This window comes from Schistocerca serialis, chromosome 4 (assembly GCF_023864345.2).
Source record: "Schistocerca serialis cubense isolate TAMUIC-IGC-003099 chromosome 4, iqSchSeri2.2, whole genome shotgun sequence".
NCBI classification, from domain to species: Eukaryota; Metazoa; Arthropoda; class Insecta; order Orthoptera; family Acrididae; genus Schistocerca; species Schistocerca serialis.
This window is the reverse complement of record NC_064641.1, coordinates 537,409,058-537,429,839: the sequence shown is the minus strand read 5'-3', so window position 1 is coordinate 537,429,839 and position 20,782 is coordinate 537,409,058. Positions and strand designations below refer to the sequence as shown.

The 20,782-nt window shown below is 44.4% G+C and overlaps 1 protein-coding gene and 1 non-coding gene across 2 annotated transcripts in view; one reads left to right on the top strand and one right to left on the bottom strand.

Moving 5' to 3' along the window:
* LOC126474082 (elevenin-Vc1-like) overlaps window positions 1–20,782 on the bottom strand; it is a 322,826-nt gene that overhangs the window by 195,940 nt on the left and 106,104 nt on the right. The window lies entirely within an intron of this gene.
* Trnat-ugu (transfer RNA threonine (anticodon UGU)) lies at window positions 5,544–5,618 on the top strand. The gene has a single exon. It is a non-coding gene; the product is annotated as a tRNA-Thr (tRNA).

The following is a 20,782-nucleotide window of genomic DNA, read 5'->3' as shown; positions in this document are numbered from 1 at the left end:
TACGTGTACAGTTATTAGTGGTACGGTTGGCTTTTATTTTGTATCCTCCTTGTTATTGTAAAGCTAAGGTAATTTTGAAGGGCAGGAATTTTACTGTTTAGCGTATTATGCTCGATATTACGTTAAAGCGCATTTGTGGACTGAGAACTGGTCACTTTCCTTGTGTTTTACTTTTATATATGCACCGTGATTTATTGAATTTAGTTGTAAATAAATGTGGTTAAAACTTGTTTAGTATTCGCGTCCACTGAACCCCGAGCCACTCTCCCCTCCCAACGTTTCTTCCGACACACTGTTTATATTATCTCTAACCAACGTGTTACAGTGTTAAATCTTGAGACATTCTGTTCGGATTGATGATTTTGTTTCCTTGTGTAATTTCAGTTCATTTGTTATGTTGTTTTTCTACAGTAATACTCCAGAGAATCATTACAGAGACAAGTTATAAAGAGAACCTGGAAAGGAGAAACAGATCCGCTAGTTGAATATTACACTAAAATATTTAATTGCACCGGTTACTACATTAGGAAGGATAACAAACTACGAGTGTTTACATTAGGTTGCTGCATAATCTACATCTACAGCTACATGGTTACTCTGCAATTCACACGTAAGTGCCTGGCAGAGGTTTCATTGAGACATTTTCATACTTCTTCTCTACCATTCCACTCCCGAATGGCGCGTGGGAAGAAGGAACACCTAAATCTTTCGGTTAGAGCACTGATTTTTCTTATTTTATTATGATGATCATTTCTCACTACGTAGGGGGTGTCAACAAAATATTTTCGCATTCGGAAAAGAAAGTTGGTAATTGAAATTTAGTAAATAGATCTCGCGGCAAAGAAAACCGCCTTTGTTTCAGTGACTGCCACCTCAACTCGCGTATCATATTAGTGACACTCTCACCCCAATAGTGCGATAATATGAAACGGGCTGCCCTTCTTTGCACTTTTCGATGTCCCCCGTCAATCCTACCTGGTAAGGATCTCACACCGCTCAGCAATATTCCAGCAGGGGACGGACAAGTGTAGTGTAGGCTGTCCCTTTAGTGGGTTTGTCACATCTTCTAAGTGTTCTGGCGCGGTCTTTGTTTCGTCTTCCCCACAATATTTTCTATATGGTCTTTCCAATTTAAGTTGCTCGTAATTGTAATTCCTAGGTACTTAGTCGAATTAACAGCCTTTAGATTTGTGCGATTGGTCGTATACCCAAAATTTATCGGATTTCTTTTAGTACCCATGTGGATGATCTCGCACTTTTCTTTGTTTAGTGCCAATCGCCACTTTTCGCACCATACAGAAATTCTCTCTAGATCATTTTGTAATTGGAATTGATCGTCTCATGATTTTACTAGACGGTAAATCAGAGCATCATCTGCAAACAACGTAAGGGGCATGCTCAGATTATCACCTAGATCATTTATGTAAATCAGGAACAGCAGATGGCCTATGACACTACCTCGCAGAACTCCAGATATCACTTCTGTTCTACTCGATGATTTTATCACTACGGACTGTGACCTTTCTGAGTCACACAACTGAGACGATACTTCATATGCACGCAATTTGATTAATAGTCGCTTGTGAGGAACGGTATCGCAGCGCTTTTGTTTTGGATGTTGATATTCCGGTTGCTATGGGTTTATTTATCAGTATTCATTTTTTATTTGTAGTTTAATGTAGCTATTTGAGAATACATCTTGACATTTTCGTCATTTGGAGATGATGAGTTGAGTTGTGGACGCTAGAAAATGGAATGACATGCGGAGAAATCAGAACTCTGCTTGCTAGTCATGAACTGGCTTGTGAACAGCACCGACGATTCCTATCCTACATCACTACTGGTGACGAGGAGAGGTGTCTTTTTGCTAACATGAAGAAAAGAATATTTGAGCCCAAATAAAGCAGCAACTCATCGCACAATGACCTGCGTGATGCACAAAAGACAATGTTTTGCATCTGATGGAATGGCGGCGGTGTGGTGTACTACGAATTGATTCTCTGAGAAGAATATATTACTCATGACTAAAGTCTCTGTAATGTTCCTCCGTTGTGTTTATTAAACTCATGGAAAAACGCTACATAATTATGAACCAGCCCAATAGTATAGTATGTACACAGAGCTGCCACCTCTGTCTGCTACAATGTCTGTAGCTCAGCTTCACATCAAGTTGAGCCGAGCTTGAACGACAGAGACAGGCACCTCATCCCATGCTGCTTCAGCCGTGTGCCGATGCTCATGAATCGTAGTGTATAAACGGTGGTGGGATTCCATCCTCTCGACAACAGAGATGACGAGATGTTTCCAGTGGGTAAGAGATCGATAGAATATGATGGGCAGGACAACAGTCGAACAGCCTCTGAATCGAGGTACCTCAGGGCGGCACGGCCCACATTCATTCTTGCGTTTTCTGGTTCATAGTTAACGTAATGGAGACTTCGAACATAGAGCACTGATATCGGCCTTAACTTGTCAGAAATGTAAATTTTCCTGTCCAAATAGCCTTTTATGCGAACCATAGGAACCAGAGGTTACTGTGTTATGTAGTCGAAGACTTGTCTAAATTGTCCAATGTTCTCGTTGGGCGCAACACTGTCGGCGCGCCTCTCTGTCGCGGGGAAGACAATAAATTAATCGCCACGCTGACAGTCCGTGGTCCTCCAGAAGTCGTGGTTAGTGTGGATTCTTACCTTAGATTCCACGTTCACTTTACAGTTGTGGGATCCTAAACAATGCGGACAGCGATATCACGACACAACAAACACTGATAGACCACAATTTTGAGCTGTCAGATTCTGACACGCGCTAGTAGACGTTGCTCTTTCTTACACGACGCAGAACACAACCATTTCCCAACAAACAAACATTTTACGTAACCTTTTCTTGTATACAGAATGCATGTGACGTTACACCTTTATAGTTGACGCATTTGCGCTGCGTGTTCAACATGTAGTGCACTTCATGCCAATTGGCCATTTGTTTGATACTGTTTCCATGGTGTTCCAATTTTAACGACCAACTATGTATGTTTCTTTCCATTATCTTGTAGAATGGGCGAGATAATGAGGGGCTGTACAGGGTGACCAGAAATAGTCTGAAAATATTATAAGAGTGTTGCAGTGTAGACTGTACTGACAAATAACTGCTAAGAAACAAATTCCATGCGTTGCGCCGTTTCCATTTAATTAGCATTGAAGTTGGCCAATCAGGTAGCTGCGCGCGAAGATTCAAGCGTCCCTCCAAAGTCGGCGTCTCTAAACGTGTTTTTCGTTTGGTTTCCTAAAACCAAACAAGAGGGCGTTACAAATATTGCACATGGGACGGTGGTAAGGATCGAATACTACGCAGAGGCTGAGCAATACCGAGCGCTGTGAGAACAACTGACAGTAATTGTATCCGGCGGGAGCTTGAATTTGCGCGCACGACGGTCTTATTCGCCAACTTCAATGCTAAATTAGCCGGAAACGGCACAACGTATCGATTTTTTTTCTTAACAGTTATTTCTCAGCACATCCCACCCTTCCAAAACCCTTACAAGCTTTCCAGGCTGTTTCTGACCACCCTGTATATTGAATAGCCAAACCACTGTCTCACTTGGCATATCGTGATAGTATTCTGATCTGTATGTAGTTAATTTGACCTGGCAGTCTTCGAAATCAAAATGTATAAAGTTCCAACCGAATCAGGATGCCTGTACTGTCGTCTAAGTTGCCAATAAATTGCACTACCTCATGAAGTATTCAACTGCCATGCAAAAGATGTATTTAACTGGATAAGATACCTCATTTACGTGACCAAACTTCAGATACATTAATTCCAAGAGGAGAAGAAAGCTGTCAGTAACTCTAGGGAATCACCAGTTGATAAATACTGGTATAGAAAGAATCTGACATACACTGTCCAGTCACGTTGAAGTGACCGCCTGACAAAAGTCTGAATAACCACTTTTTGCAGCGCCGAACCCTGCGACACGTGCAGGAAGAGAGTCATCGAGGTTATGGAAGGTACCTGCAGGGGTGTCGAGTCGTGCTGACTCCACTGTCGTGGCCAGCTGTGTTAGGTTTCTCGGATGAGGATCCATAACGTGAACAGCCCGATCGAGGCTGTCTCGATTGGGCTTAAATCTGAGGAGAAGGGTAAACTCATACTGCACTTTTCGGGTCACGCACGAGTACTGCGAGTAGTGTGACGCATTGCATTGTCCTGCTGATAGACGCCATCGTGCCGAGGAAAAGCAAACTGCAAATAGGGAGTGAATTATGAAATCATCCAGGAAATGCCACGAAAACATTCCCCAGAACATAGCTACTACTCTTTCAGAGCGATTGCTTTCAGTCCGATCGAGAGTAAAACGTGATCCATCTGAAGATCCCACCTGGCGCTACTCAGTGGACGTCCAGTTGTGGTATTGGAGTGAAAATTACAGCCATCGTCTTAGTGCGAAAGCCATTGATTATGTCCTTTTTGACGTCGGATGAATCCCTTCGTTTCCGTAATACAACAACGACTTGACTGTTTCTCGCGTCCCCCCCCCCCTTCCATGACACGGTTTATATAAAATGACAATTAAATGGACACCATAGCTGCAAACAGGCGTTGATGTACTTAATTGGGGACATGTTGAAAATGTGTGCCCCGACCGGGACTCGAACCCGGGATCTCTTGCTTACATGGTAGACGCTCTATCCATCTGAGCCACTGCGGGCACAGAGGATAGTGCGTCTGCAGGGACTTATCCCTTGCACGCTCCCCGTGAGGTCCACATTCCCAACATGTCCGCACCACTACATTCGTAGTGCGCCTAATAGATGTTTGCCCATCATACTCTTTACTTCTCTGACTCATGGCTTCCCGGCCATTGACCTTCTTGTGCGAACGCACACGTTATGCCCGAACTCGTACGGGACTTGGTAGATTAATCTGCCACGAGTAATGAGTATGATGGGCAAACATCTTGTGGTGTCACCGCCAGACACCACACTTGCTAGGTGGTAGCTTTAAATCGGCCGCGGTCCATTAGTACATGTCGGACCCGCGTATCGCCACTGTCAGGGATCGCAGACCGAGCGCCACCACAAGGCAGGTCTCGAGATACGGAATAGCACTCGCCCCAGTTGTACGGACGACGTAGCTAGCGATGCACACTGACGAAGCATCGCTCATTTGCAGAGCAGATAGTTAGAATAGCCTTCAGCTAAGTCAATGGCTACGACCTAGCAAGGCGCCATTAGTAACATTGCATGTATCTATGGAGTCTCACTTATATCGTCAATAGCGATGTACCAAGGATGGATTAAAGTTAAGTATTCCAGAAGCTACGTACTTTTCTTTATAGCATTCATTACGTATCCTGTTACAGACCTATCTCTTGCCTGCGTGAACTAAACGCGTGCCTTTCGGCTACTTCCGTGGCGTGGCTGTCTTGCTACGCCACAACACATCTATTAGGCGCACTACGAATGTAGTGGTGCGGACATGTTGGGAATGTGGGTCTCACGGGGAGCGTGCAAGGGATAAGTCCCTGCAGACGCACTATCCTCTGTGCCCGCGGTGGCTCAGATGGATAGAGCGTCTGCCATGTAAGCAGGAGATCCCGGGTTCGAGTCCCGGTCGGGGCACACATTTTCAACATGTCCCCAATGAAGTACATCAACACCTGTTTGCAGCTAGGGTGTCCATTTAATTGTCATTTCATTTCTAGCAAAGCTGCATGGTCATCCACGGTAACTGTTCTTTCCGGAACAGATACTACCGTCATATACGGTTTATATACCCTACACTACTAGTGTTGCCACTTGCTGTCTCTGACTGGTTTTTACACACTGATGTTGAACATAGGAGGTGGTCACATTAATGGGTGTGTGTATACATACCGCATGACAAAAAAGTGAAGCAACCAGACGACTAGTCCGATGTCAACATAACTTCGTACACATAGAAACCACTGGCGGATATGTAAACAAATAGGATCGTAAATCTCTGCTACAGAAAGAACGGCCCCCAGAGTTCTTTGGTACTGGTACTGTTTACTGTTGTTCCCAGGCCTGACACTGTATATAATGGGGGTGAACTGTGTCAGATGTTGAGTGAGACACGGAGATTCCACACACTCTTTGAGACAGCGTTATCAGTACCAGACAGAGTTTGAAAAGGGGCTCATTGCGGGTCTCTATTCGACCGGCTTGACGAATTGTACAATATCACGATTCGTCGGAATTCGGATGTTCTACTGCATGGGAATGTGAGGGCAGGTATACTCGCGTCAAGGTTCCAATCGACCATGTCTGACCACCGCAAGGGAGAATCTCAGTGTGGTGTACAAAGCAACAGTCTGCATTATGCTGTACCATTGGCGGGAGACTAGCTTCACCCCGACTAGGAAATTACCATCCCATGCGTAATCTTCTGTTGACACCACAAAACAAACGGTTGCGTCTGGAATGGTGCTATGACCGGAAGACGTTCTCTACTGATGGATGGCGTCGCATTGTGTTCAGTGAATGAATTACGTTTACGCAGTATTCCAAATGGATGCCGACGCACGGGGAGAGGTCCCCAGTCTTCCAACGTTCTGGAGCTCCACAGCGGTGTTACCCCTTCGTCATAGCGTGGGACGCCATCGGGTGTGAGTTCAGGTCGAGGCCAGTACAGTACTCGTTAGACAATGACGACGGAGTACCACATCTTCTTATAACTGACCGGTCACCGGCCTTTTCTGCTTCCAGCATAACACGCGCAGCCTGGCAGATAGTCTGTTCTAGTGATCCAGGAGCTCGCCCTCCGGAGACAGTGGTGGGTCGGGAGACGCAAGTACACCACTTGTTTTGGAAACATTATTGCTGACGGACAATATCATGCCTCTTGAAAAGCTAACGTCTACCAGGTGCGACCACAGGCGCCACAAAAGCAGTGCGTGTAGCGGCGTTAGCGGGACTGTGGGACTCCGTTGCATCCGCAAGTCACGTGTTCGCCGAGCAGTATGCGGTATTCTTGCGCCTGTGGCCTACTGAAGACGCAGCATGCTTGCTAACAAGCAGCGTACGCTCACGCTCCGCACTTAAAGCAGGCGGCCCTCACCGGCCCATCGTTGAGACTCTCCGACCGGGCCCAACCCAGAGTACCTTTTTCTACACCGCACCCTACCGCGACTCGGTTCCAGCAGCCATACCTAGCCGCCAGCCATCTCCATCGAAACCTTCGCCTCCTCTGACCCTGGCTTTCCCACGACTCGGCGCCACTGGATGGGCGTTGCTTCTGTGGAACTTAAACTGTGTACATGGGCCTAGTGTTGATGCAGCAACCAATGTCACTACGGACTTCGATTGGTTAATGTCAGATCATGGTGATCCTTCAGCTGTGTTAATCAGCATGGGCATTAATTTATACTTCGCGTTTTTGTATGTCGTGCAAATGAAAGTTTACTTAAATGCTGCGTGGGAATCGTCTCTCATGAACCATCAATTGTTTGCTTGCTTACGAGGGTATAAAAACATTCGTGAGATTTGGATCTAATCAGGCACTACTTAGTATTGGATCTATTTGCTCATGTAATATTTATAGAAGGTACTGAGTACCTTAATACCGTAATTTCAGTGGCCAGAAAAATGTTGAATGTAACCTGAAATTCTATCGAAAGAAAATATAGCACAAAGGATATCCAGCTAATCATCTGCAAAGGCACATATGCCCCCATTTGTCCCTCCCCCCTCCCCCCCCCCCCACCACCTCCCCACTCCTCCACTACCACCAATCACTCTCACATACGCTCAGGCACACACACATACACACATGTGCGCGAGCACATGCAGAACTAGAGCATGAGAGATTCGGACCTCGTTCATATAATAATGTAAATGGAAAATGTTAGGCGGTGAATCATTACCGGTTCGATACTTACCAAACTTTGTGGATTTGGTCGTTTGTGATGGACATTAAATGAATAAACTTTCGTTCTACTCCCAAACCTATGCCCATCCTCAAACACAATATAAGCTGCGACCCTCACAGGAGCACGACTACACTTCTGCATCCGTTTTGGCGTGGAAGAAAACAGCTTCGGGTTCTTATGTTGAGGTCTTTCTTACCTTGTCTGAAACACATACTGGGTCAGTTCATGGAAATCGCTGTCTGGAAGCTAGTATGGAAGCCAAATTCCTCCCATTGTATCCGAGATCTACTCTATGGATGACAAACCTGTGCACAGGGCAGGCTAATCAATGATCTCCATATTCCTCTGGTCGTTTGTACTGTTAACTACAGTATAGGGTCCTGCATTATTCCGGTAAAATAAGCCATTTGGTGCCTTGATCATGAATGATATGACAACAGTGTTTTTCATTCCTGTCACATACTGGTGATCACTCAGCCTCCTTTCAGCAGGTGCCGAATCACTCCTGTGTCACATTCAATAGTTCCTCACAAAATGATTCAGAGAAACGTAGATCTGTGATCTTTCACCAGCGTCAGTGTGACCACCACAAACTGAAGAGAGATTCAACACTGAAAGCATAGAACTGCACTTAACATCCCAGGTGATCGCCTCAACGCCATGCAAGTCTCAGTTGTCTGCGCTGACTCCCAGAAGTCAGTCGAGCGTAATAACCGCAATCCGATCGCCAGCGAGCACTTCATTCGCTCCGAAATCTCCATCATTCACCGCTAATCGACGGGTGGCGCTATAGACGCAAACAGAGGTCGTCGCTAACAGCCAGGCCCCCGACGTAGCTAACAGTATCTATCTGTGCCTCCTTAAAGATCGGTGCACACCCGGAGAATCTGGGGGAAGAAGACACGACGAACATTGGTAGACTTCCTTCGAAGATTCATCTAGATAGGATTCCTTACCTGCAACACATTCATCAGCGTACAAGATGCTGCGAATCAGCAAAGCAAGGACGTTACTCGGTTAGATGAACAATTGCCATCTCAACACTGAAAGTTAAATTGTTATTGCTTTTGCCAGCCTGCCAATTTGTAACATTCTAAATAAAAGTGAGTAAAATTTACTCATGGAACTTACATCTTTCAGTTTGTAGCTGAAAAGATCTACCTCGTATTTACTCTCTAAAACTGGAATCACAACAGTCTGTGGTGTGGTATCAGCGGCAAACAAGCCATGGCAATCGAGATATCAACACTGCTTCCAGTAACCTGTTCCCGAGGGTTCGCTGTTACACTCTGCCTGTAACCTCAGCTGCAGTCATCCATTTATTCGTCATTCAGTCGAACAGCCCTACGATCTTCTCTTGTTCTAGTCTTTCAGGAAGGATCGATGACTGCTCTTTTCGCTACATTGTTGTCCCGAGTCCATTTCGCCACCACTCGTTCCGCAGTCAGTTGTGCTAACGAGCTGCCGGTATGAACGCTCCATATTCCTCATGCCATTCATTCAACCTTTCTCAAAGTTTGAAAGATGGTGATAAACTGAACGTTCTTTGGACATAACCCGGAAAGAAGGATAGTGTTTAACGACCTGTCGACAACGAGGTCAATAGGACGGAGCACAAACTCGGATGGTCAAGGAAAGCGGCCGTTCCCTTCCTAAGGAACCATACGGGCATTTGTCTTAAGCGATTTAAGGAAATTACGGAAAACCTAAATCAGCATGGCCGGACGAGGGCTTCAAGCGTCGTCCTCCCGAATGCAAGTCCAGTGTGCTAACCACTGAGCTATTCCGGTCGGTTGAAAATGCGCTGTTGGGATTTGAAAAGTTCCAATAACGTTAGGCACGCCCAACAGCCATCATATTCTCACACAATTCTTCATTTGAAACACTGACTTTTTTCTATAATTACCTCTGGTAAGGATGATATTTTAATCAACATATCCCACAGGTATGGAAATAATTATCAGTTTGGTAGTGTTCGGGCAACGTGTTCATAGTGTAACAGTTTCCATTTGTTGTAGGCACATAGTGCAGTTCCAGATACAACGATAATAGCTTTACATAACACAACGTTTCTCGTATTCAGAATTCACTTACAAGTTCATTCACTCTGCCATTAAGAAGAGCCGAATCTTAAAATGTGCGGCTAATCCTACCCTAAGGTTCTGATGTGTTTCTGGTTGAACGAAGATGTTAGGGATCTAAACTCAACTATTTTACGCAAAGAATTGCATAACATCTTATCCTAGTTTCGGTATTAACGCAATGTATTCAACGTCGGAACACGAATGGACACTGAACCTATGTTATTTCATAGTGGATATAGAGAAATGCATTACAAAGACATTTTGAGCTAACTAATTTTGTTTCACTTGCTAGATGCGTAAGCAAATTGACAGTATATCTTACTGGACTTTTAAATGAAAAAAGGGATCATAAATACCCTGATCAGCAAAAACATTACGACTGCCAACTTACTATAGATATAAACCCATCCAGGCGACAGTAGCGTGACCTGACGAAGAACGACTGCTACTCAGTCACATGCACGGAGCATGTATTACCAGTGAGCGTGCATGTCAGTGTGTAGAATGGGTAACGTGCGCGATCTATCTGAATCTGACCGAGGGCAGATTATGATGGCCCGGAGGATCGGCACGAGCATTTCAGGAACTACACGACATGTCGGGTGTTCGAGGAATACTGTGGTGAATGCTTTGAACGCGTGGCGAAATCAAGCTCAAACCACGTCCATACGTCGTGGAGTTGGGCGGCCACCCCTCATTACAGAATATGACGCCTAAGACTGGGCAGACTGGTAAAACAGGACAGGCGTCGAACTGTGGCGGAACTAACAACAGATATTAATGCTGGGCAGAATACATTTGTTTCTGAACCAACAGTGCACGGAACACTCTTAATGATCGGTCTTTGCAGCCGACGAACCATGTATGTGTGAATGTTAACCCCACGACACCGGCAACTACGACTGAAATGGGCACCTGACCATCGACACTGGACACTGGTGCAATGGTGGAGCGTTGCATGGTCTGATGAAGCCCGATTTCTTGTCACGCCGATGGGAGCGGGTGAATACATCGTATTTCGTCATTTCCTTGACACATGTACTGCGGTGGCTCCATTATGCTCTGGAAAACATCCACGTGCGCATGCAAGGGTCGAGTGGAGCTCGTGCAAGACACCATGACAGGCAAGGAGTGCCGGACACTGGTTACAGACCACGTACACCCCTTCATGCAATCGTATTTCCCGAGAGTAGTTGCATTTTTCAGCAAAATACTGCGCCATGTCACAAGGCCAGGAGTGTGACGGAATGGTTCGAGGAAGTGGCGAGTTGCAATTGATATGCTGGCTCCCCCAGTTCACCAGATCTGAAACCGATCGAACACATCCGGGATGTCATTGAACGTGGTGTCAGAGATCATCGCCCCCTCCACCCCCACCCCCCACCTTCCCGGTATTTACGCGAATTAAATATATTGAAATCCAGGCCTTTAGCTGCTTGCAGGCGTTGATAAATATCAACGGGGACAGGTGACCTGTGTGTGCAGACGTGCCAACTCCCTCCAGCGACCATGCCACGACGCGCAGCTGCTGTTATCATTGCTAAAAGTGGAAATACCGGTTATTAGGTAGGTGGTTACAATGTTCTGGCTAATCAGTGTAAATTCAGTCGTGAGTGGAAAGGTTGAATTGTTCCTCAGACCAACGTGATAATAGCTTTCGTTGATTTCCCTCTCATCAGACGAAATTCCTGAACGACCTCATTCTATAAGAAAACAGCCGGTATGTGTCTCGTCCTTGATTAAATATGTTGCTCTAATCTCTTATAATTTGAGTGTCGATCAGCTATTATACTCCAATTTTTCTTCCTTCAAATATATCGAAAACAAACTTTCCTTCAGTTTTCATAGAAGTCTCACTAGAAACCTGGATTTCCAAAACTAGAATACTGTTTCGATTCTCTGACGATTTTCAGGGCTTGTCTTTGTGACGCGTTCCAATAAACGAATATTGATGACTACACCATGTCAGCTGAAGCTTTGAACATCTACGTATTTCAATGAAACAAACTGAAGCGTATTTTTTCACATAGGAAAATAGAAGACATTTGTTCCTAATGGGCAACAAACTCCCAATGAAGCATACAACCAAGGATTTATTTTGCACGTTAAACTGATACATTTTGTCACTTGCAGTACATCCTGATACGTATGCAGCTGAAATTAGATTTACATTGGAGCTGTTAACTGCAGTTTTATGTTGGTGCTTAAAGGTAGTGACAAAACATACAGTTTTATGCTCTTGCCTAAATATAACTGTGTTTTCATTATCGACATTCAGCTTACATTTCGAACTTCGTTTCACTTGAAAGTTAAACCTGAATGCGGAGTATACGTTGCCCCTTTATAATAAAAACAATTGTTTTTATAAGTAAAACAAATGACGACAAGAAAGTTCTTATAAAATTGACGATTACCTGTACAAACCCAGAAAAATGAGTAGGAAAGAAGACAGAGCCCTTTTCGGACTGTTAATAACGAAATAACGATCGATTTATGACGTGGTCCTGTCCCTCATCTAGAGATCATACGTTCTATGATTACAACCTTTCTTGGGAACTGAAAGAAGGAATGATGCTTCACATGGAAGAATATGTCACTCAGAAGCGGAGTGTGTACTGCTATCACACTCCCTGACAACTGTGCGCGTGATCATGACTCGAACCAGGACCGTTATCTTTGATAGGCATTGCTCTTACCTACCGAGCTGGCGTCACGAACTCTGAGTCATCTTCACAGATTAAATCTGTGAACATCGTATTGGCGGAAGAGAGGCCGTGAGTCGTGCTCGTATAGCTCAGCTCCAAGTCTGATTCTGGTGTACAGTTTCAGATGGTCATGAAATATTAATATTTCATTCGACAAAATTTCTGTCGGTCAGAGAAAACATTCAACAGTTGCTTTGATGTAATCACCACAAGATGGTTTTATCTGTCAGGATTTACTAAATGCACGTAAAATCCGGTTGCCCTGAAGTTATTTTGTAAGCAAATTTTTCATAATAAAAGACCAATATTTTTGAAACTTCAAAGTCTCATCACGAAATGGTCGCACAAAACACCAACAACCTGACATGTGTCGTCACATACAAATCTGTGGACTGCAGAACAACGAAAGTCTTCTTTTGTTCTGTTGGTCTTTTTAGCTTTCTGACTCCAGATTCCATATGTTCTTACCTGAACTAATAGTTAACTATCGTCATCAGTGATGAACTTTCCATCGACAGTTTTTGGAGTCTAGACTTCACCCCATTATCAACTCTATCTACCGCCACGTCTCAAAAATCTGGGAGAAATTTCGCTTTACGACTCCGACACAGCCTATGATAAATTTCGTGAAGCTGTCTATAGTAAATGTGCAAGAACCGAAGGAGCGCCCTCACTTCTAGGTTTTCAAAAATGACATCATTCCGCTTCTGTCCTGGAAAGAACAACTTTCGCCCATACACGTAGACGTCAGTCAATATAGCTTGATACATCCCGAGGATAATGGCGTGCATGGAACTCTGAGAAAAAGAAACATAAAGAAACTGCTCAAGTTCGGTATATCACAAATAAGACAGACTTTATCCAGGTAGCTGAGTTACAAAGTACAATTGACATTTATGTTAATATCCACGTTTATAACAGTAAATATAGAAAATTGTCAAAGCGAAGTGCGGTATGGCGAACCATTTATATTGTTGAAATAAGTCTCAGCATAAAATAAATTCCATTGAAATATTTCGCTGTGGAATAGCAAGACGGTGCTTTCAAAAAAGAGGAGGTAGTTTCGAAAGGTTGAGGCGAGGTCGTCCACATCCAACTACAGCCAGAGACGTTTATCACCTCTCATTCACAGACCGTCCGAACTGGGGCTGGATTCATCTCCACAGCATCGGCCTTTGGAAGCAGCAACATGACACAGAAAGTCTATCAGAACTGTTGGGACTCATCTTAACGACAGACAGATAAGTCTACATTGTACACAAAAAATAACAGTATTATATTCTTTTAGACCACGGCCGCTTTCAGGCTATTACATTCTCGTCATAAAGGGTGATACTGAAAAATAAACGAGAGATGGAAGCTAATAATAATTTTCACATGCAGTGTCGCTTTTGCACTGGCGTGAAGTCCGGAACCGCGCGACTGCTACGGTCGCAGGTTCGAATCCCGCCTTGGGCATGGGTATGTGTGATGTACTTAGGTTAGTTAGGTTTAAGTAGTTCTAGGGGACTGATGACCTCAGATGAACCATTTTTGTACTGGACAAACCTGCATTTACTTGTAGCAGTGATTCCTGTCAGTTTTGAAACAAATTGTCATTAGGAAACTGGAACTCGTCTCCGGTCCCTGTCGGTTTCGATTTCTTTTATCACCACTGTTCTTAGGCGCGAATGATACACCATTTCTTCTAGATACATTGAACAGTCTGCGTTGATACACCAACTAAGACAGCAACTTCGTTCACAGTTTCTGCCATTCTGTCACGTTATCAAGTAATCCCATCTAATGCACCGATTCCATACAACCGACAGACATGTGAATCAACATCTGTATTCCGCAAGCCACCTTACGGAGTGTGGGGCACAGGGTATTTTCTGCCTCAGTGTTACTTTCACTTTTTCCTGTCCCAGTCGCTTATGGTTCGCGGATAGAACGACTGATAGTAGGCCTCCGTGTAGGCTCGCTTCCCTCTGATTTTATCTTTGTAGTCTTTTCGTGGGATATACGTAGGAGGAAGCAATGGTTGAGTCTTCTAGGAAAGTACACCCTCGGAAAGTTAGCAATAGACCATAACGAGATACAGATCGCCTCTCGCACTGGAGTTGGCTGAGCAATACCGCAACATTTTCGTACTTACTAAATGAATCCTATCTATTTCCTCTGTCAGTCCTGCATGGTGCGGATCCCGTACTGACGAGCAATATTCAGTTTATCGAACTAGTCTTTTGTAAACTACTTCCGTTGCTGTTGATGGACTAAACTTCCTGAAGACTTTTCCAATGAATCTCAGTCTGGCATTGGCCTTACTCGAGAATAATTTTACGTGATAGTTTCACTTCAGATCGCTCCATAGGTACAATCCCAGATATATTATGCAAGTGATTGTTCTGCAATTCCGCAATCGTGTAATAAATGGTCCTTCTGCATACGTATTCGCAATACGTTACATGTATGCTGAGGACCGACTGCCACTTCCTATTCACCAAGTGTCGAGCCTCTGCAGATCTTCCTGCATTTCGCTACAATTTTCCAGCGTCGCGGCTTCTCTGTACAGAACAGCATCGTCCGTGAAAAGCACTTCCGACGTTATCTAGTGGGTCATTCGTAAATAATGGTCCTATAACACTCCTCTGGGGCAAGCCCGAAGTTATTTTTACGTCTGAAGACTCCTATGGCACACGAAGGTCAGCAATGAGCTCTTTTAAAGGTATGACTAATATTTTGTCCGGTAATCGTACTTTAAGCAGAACTGACGTGTTACGTTCGGCTCAGGGGTAGTCTAGATATTTAGAATTTTGCAGTTGTAAGTCTATTGTAAAGATTTTTTTAGAACATACGAGAGAAAGTGCATTCATAGGCGAGTGATATGAAATTCTATAGATTGTTTCCTGGGTGGTCGTCACGATTTAGCTGCACCCCATTGTTTCGTAAAGAACTCCGTGAGTTGACAATATATTTCCGTAAAACAAGCAAATCTCAATGCTTACCTGGTGAATTCTAACAATAGCTAATTATCATCAATTGTTTACCTGTGTGACTCACTGGTCAGCATATCTAGTCTCATATGTATGTGTAACTGCACTCGTGACGCTGGAAAGCGGCTATGAAAAGACGAGCCATTTCGAGGTGGAAATACCCGTCTAATGATTGCTCAGACGCGCCTAATGATTACGCAGAGGCCGTCGTGTTGAAACGAGTCGATATCGGCTCACAGCTTCGTCCTGGTTTTTAAAGCGAGCTCCGTGGCAGACCCTGCAGAAAGCACCCCGTCCGAAGCCGGCGGCGGTTTGCTGTCGTCACTGTCGCAGCCATTACTTCTCAGCTGATGTCGCCGCTAGATTCACTGCTGTGAGGGAACTCTTGTAAATTTACGGAGTGTCTAAAATTTTATCTGAAAGGAAATGTCTGTTTGTTGGAAGAAAGGGCACACATTGATGAACGGAATATCAGTTTCCCGCACAGACAATGCTACAACTTTGAACCCACTAGGTTTGACGTTATTCTAACACATGGTTAGTATATGCAACGGTAAGTTAAACCCTTATTTTCCTGCCTTAGCCCAATACGATAGCGTACAACGTAAAAATCTTTCGTTTGGTAAATTCTCTTATGTCAATGGATTTTCCCGTATGTGGTCCGTATCGGCGTTAGAACGACTTTCCATTCAACTCTGCTGCGATTATACATTTTCGTTTCCGCGTTAGGCGGCACTCAGGCTCTCGACGGGCCTTGGTCTCACTGTTGTGGCTCTTCAGTGTAAATTCTGCAAAACAAGCTTCCTTACATTATTACTACGGACAATTCTTCCCGAAAACGTAAATATTTACTTCTGATTGCCTTTAATGGGTCCTTTTTCCACAGCATATGTTTTTCAATTCAGCTTTATTTTCAACCAGAACTAAAGATTTCATACAGGTGAGAAATTAATCTTAATTTGAAATATTAACTGATGTGGGTACCAACATTGGGGAAACCAGTTAGGGCACACCAACAAGAAAATTGTCTAATAATGTGTAACTCACGTTTCATCTCATTATGTCCGTGGTAAGTTGTGGTGAGGATTGCACAATACAAAGAAAGCGGTTACGAGTTAATTTTATCTATGACGGAGCAATGGCTGCCTCCAGCTAATACGGAGACACTGTGTTGGTCGAAGGTGCCCGCCCCAGTCTCAGTTACAATACTGTGCTGCAGAAGTCGACTTACGGGCAGTAAAACAGTCACGCCAGCGGAGTTGTCGGCAATAGACTCATACATTAAAGCCCGATGGGCTGGTCCATTGCCTCCGTACGTGTGCAGGTCTCCACAAGCGTGCTGTAGGCAAACAAACGGATTCGTGCAAGAATCTGTAACAGTTTTCTACGAGATACAACGGCAAATACGGACGCAAACAGAAAAATTCTCAGTCTTAACCAGAGACAACATTTATGTCATGTGGTGTTTCAGCGTAAGTCCTGATTAGTTTTATTTTCGGATTGGTTTTGTCTGCGCTGCTTTTTAAAACTGTCGTGTTGTGTCTGTCTCTTTCAAGTAGGTAAAGCAGATTACTGCGTCGCGAGAAAATTCCTTGTTTCGGATGGTTCATCACACACCGAATTGCATCATACTTCACGTTCAGGACGTCTCAAAGGTCTCCGGTGTATGGCTTACCATTAATCTCACGTGGCCTGTGAGTTGCGGCTCTAAATGTGTATTTGGAAATATTATTGTTCTGAAGCAGCTCTGTAGATAGAGCAATGAAGGTCAGTTTGACACGATGCTGTCCCTTCTGTCCTGTATTAGATACACTTAGAGTAACGTAATGAAAAATGAAATAATTACAGAAAACATTGATCTAACTAGTAAACATAGCGGCACAACTGGCTACTTCTGCTTCCATCCTCTGGACAATTCTGTCTGACACGTTGACGTAACAATAGTTATTACGTAATCACAGTTATGACATGTGTTTTAGCCTGCAGTGGCGCACGTATAATAGGAGAGAAACAAAAACACAGTCGACGCTCCATGACGGTCCTCTTTTCGCCTTTATTAACCTGTCAAATCATCTTTCCTCCTTTCACTACAATTGACTGTGATACTGATGGACGTTTCAATTAATCAACCACATATCGCATCAAATTACTAACTGCTCTTGGTAGAAGAGAGTACAACAAGAAAGGAATATTAGACTTTAGCGTCCGACTGACGTCGAGTTCGTTAAAGTCGTAGCACAATCTCGCGTCAGGGTAGGATTAGGGGAAGAAATCAGCCGCCTCCTTTCCGAAGGAAGCATCGCGGCACTTGCCTGATACTACTTAGGAAGACCACAGAAAACCTAAATCTCGATGGCCGGATGGACATTTGAATCGTCGTCCTCCCGAATGCGATTATCTGTGCGTTTACTAATATCCAACCTCTGTTGGTCAAGGACACGAGGTTTCCCTCCTCTCAGGAGTCAAAATGAGAGGGGCGTGAGAGATATTTCGATTGAAGACTTTCAGAAAAGATACCGCAGAACTGAACGAACAGCTCTGGTGTAAAGCGATCATATGCAGACAATGCAGGAAAAGCACAGTGATTTTTTCTTTCTTGACAAACATAACCAAATCAGGCTCGACGAAACAGGATATATATACTTTTTTCACTTTCTGAGTGCCTCGACTCGTGCTGCGCTTTACCCAGAAACTAAACAACCGGATAGTAAACAAAGGGTCTTTTGCTAATCAGTGGTTAGGCTGTGGGAAGTTAAGTCGAAGTATATCTGCAGTTACATCACCACGACGTGTCGAAAAAGAGCTCAGCTGTCTCCCTCTCTTGGAGTGTAGGATCTCCCGAAAAGGGACACCCTTAGTCACTGGTCAACACTAAGCACAGCCGACCAATGCGATGGAGTTTACTGTAGACAAGACGTCTATGGCTCGACATATCAGACAACTTTCTAAGATTCACTAACACCCGTTGACACTTCTGGGCCATGAGCTATCCAAGTAACTAGTGTGCACTATTAGCAGGAATGGGAGGTGTAGATGGTGGCAAAACGAAGGAAGATTAAAGTTTAAGGTCCTGTCGACAGTGCGGTGTTAGAGAAAGCAAAAGTCGGATTACGAAAGGATGGGAAACGAAATTGGCCGTGCCCTTATCTAAGGAACCATGCCCATTTTCCTGGAGAGATTTAGGAAAATCATGGAAAACCTAAATCTGGATGGCCGGACGGGGATCTGTACCGTATTCCTCTAGAATGCGAGTCCAGTGTGATAGCCACTGCGCCACCTCCCTCGGTTGGCAGGTGACAGCGATCCCACGAAATAATAATCCCCCCTTCCCGTCCCGCAACAGCAGTGCTCTGATACGATTACCATGGGACCTGGACTTTACTGTAATTCTAGCCAACTTTCTAAGCGCATGCCAATGAGAAACGTAAACAAGACATTTCCAGACAACTTCCTCCTGAATTTTTCATCCGCAATCGATGAATTGCGGGAACCTGATTTTCTAAGGCCAATGCGGTATGTCATGAACGCTAGACAACGAACTGTTGGTGTATCAGAGTTAGAGAGATAGTCTCTGATGTTGTGGAAGGATCATCAGCAGGCACGCGGAACACTAGTTGTTGCACTTGTACTAGATTAACGCTTTGTGGTGTGTGCTAGTTCAAAGAAAAGCTTTTTTAACAGGGAGTAGACGGAAATACCTTCGCACAGACCATACTAGTGCTCATAGGATCGTTACTTTTCTTGGTTGTGGATAATGTTAGAAGCTCTACGAGGCAGCTTACCACGCATGGAAAATGACGCTATCCAAAATCGACGCCGAGACAATTGTTATGCACTACGGGCCTTAGATGACAGGAGTGAACGGCAAATGCGGAGATGTGTACACGCGAATAGACGTGCAATTGTTGAGCAACCGACCTTTCAAATGAACCAAGGGGCTGTGAACAATGTCTCTCAATGACTGTTCAGCAAACTTTGTTGCGTATGGGCCTCGTGCACTTATGGTGAGTACTGTTCGTCGGTGACGAAGGTTGAGGTTTGCACACCGTTACTACAACTGCACGTCCGTTTAGTGGCGACAGGTGGCATTTTCAGAAGAACCACGTTTTCTGCTCCATCGGACAAATGGCCGTTGGCGTATACGGCGTGAAACGTTTGAAAGCAAACACCGTGCAACAATCGTCCTACAGACGAGAAATGTGGCTGGAATTTTCGATGAATTTTCGATGTCCTACAACTGTTGCCCTGGAGCTGCCCTAAAGCCACGATGGTGGGTGGGGGACAGCATCTCACCTCTCAGAACCAGCTGAGGCTTGTCTGCTTGGACTTGTCTCTGTGAAAATTCTAACAGAGAAGGCATCACGTGACTCTCTGACGTCACAGAACTTTCCCTAGATGCCCTGTTCTGCCCCTGTCTTGTTCGAACCAGTCTTTTGAGACTCTTATGCACGAGCAAAGGATGTTATGTGACTGATGTCATAGTATTACCTGTGATTGGGGCGTCCTGATTAGTTCTTGCCGAATTTACCCGCCACAGTGCTACTGCTGGTATGGGAGCACTGTCCGCCATTTAGTACAGACGGACAAATTACGAGAATTTTAACGGAAAACTATTTTTGTAGAAATCGAAAAAAATGCAGCAGTTATACTTCACTGAGCATTAAATCTTGCAAAAGTGGTCTACAGTCTACAGAGCACGAAATACAGAACCTACTGCCAAAGACACTTAGTCGATTACACTGCTCTGCCAAAACATTATAACCATATCCCACCGAGATTCAATGCCATCTGGTAGCGTTTCGTGCACGTTATGCGTTAATGAATGTACATAAGCTGAGTAGAGACGAATGGGGAGTCTTTCTAGAAACAATACGGTTGCAAATGGGGAAATCCAGAGACAAAAGCGGCTTTGACAAAGAGCAGATAATTATTTCCTGGCATCTGGGAGCGAGCAATTCCGAAACGCGAATGTAGTCGGCTACTCGCGTGCTACAATTGTAAGCACTTATGGTACTTGGCTCAAGGACAGTGAGACCATGAACCAGCGACAAGGTGATGATGATGTTTGATTTGTGTGGCGCTCAACTGCGCGGTCATCAGCGCCCCGAGCGAAGTCCCAACTTTTACACA